Here is a 1,241-nt window from a genome sequence, read left to right on the forward strand (position 1 = left end):
CTGTTTGGGTGATCTCTGCTAACTTGTCTTCTAAGTCGCTGATTCGATCCTCTCTTTCAGCTAACCAGCTGTTAATTCCTTCAAGTGAGTTCTTTATTTCAGTAATTGTGTTCTTTATTTCTAACTGGTTGTTCTTTATGATCTCTCTATCCTTCTTTATGTCATATCTAAGCTCCTTAAACATTCTTATCATCAGTGTTCTGAACTCTCTCTGATAGGTTGGTCCCCTCTGTTTCATTTGGTTCCATTTCTGGAGGTTTCTTCTGTTCTTTTATTTGGGACATGTTTCTTTGTTTCCCCATTCTGACTGATTCTCTATGTTTGCTTTGATGTATTAGATACATTCCCTAAAGTACTTAGTTCTTGCTGGGTTATCTTATGTAGTATGTTTCCTTTATATTTCACTTGAGCTGCTTCATTCTTCTCCTCTGCGTGTGCTCCAAAGGTGACTCTTGTGTTGTGTATTTTGTCCTGTTAAAGAAGACCTTTAATTGCTTTTCACTTGTGAGTAGGTGGGGTTAACTCCTAGGCTGACTAGTTGTGAAACTTGGCTTTGCCCACCACAGGGTATTCTGCTGCATGAGGGTTGACCACTTAAATGTGGTTCGATGTGTATGGGCTCCTGTGCCTGTAAAGGATTCCCTCTGGGTGTGTCACTTGTAGGTCAAACCCAGTAGTACTCTGGTTTGGTCTGGAGTTGGTTGGCCTCTCGGTGTGTTTAATTTTGTGCCTCTTAAGCTGGGTCCTGGTAGGGCAATTTCAGAAGAAAGCAAATCAACAAGCACAACAACAACAAAAACAAAGAAAAAATCAAACACTCACATGTAATAACAACCGACAACACAAACTCAACACAGGCAAAGATATCAAAGTTATAAAGACAAAACAAAACAAAAGCAAACAAACAAAAAAAGAAGCACCAGTCTTGGCTTAAGTCCACCAAGTAATCTCCAGGTCATCCTCTGCTGTTCCAAATAGTCCTTTCTGTATTGTGCATGCAGAGACAGTCATCTGCAGCCCAGAATGACATTGGGACCAGAGATTTAGATGTCTGGGGAGAGGGGTCTTGATTATAGTTTCTACAAAGTCAGTGCAGTTTCTGCCCTTGCCTGCACCTATGTGCACTGAGAGTATCACCAACAGCCCTGTGTCCCATTCTCCTGAGTCTTAGAGCACTTGTTCCGTGTGTGCGTGCATGTGTGTGTGTGTGTGTGTGTGTGTGTGTGTGTGTGGTAGGCGGA

This window comes from Rhinolophus sinicus, unplaced genomic scaffold (genome assembly GCF_057876585.1).
Source record: "Rhinolophus sinicus isolate RSI-liver-muscle unplaced genomic scaffold, RSI-T2T HiC_scaffold_22, whole genome shotgun sequence".
Classification (NCBI taxonomy): domain Eukaryota; kingdom Metazoa; phylum Chordata; class Mammalia; order Chiroptera; family Rhinolophidae; genus Rhinolophus; species Rhinolophus sinicus.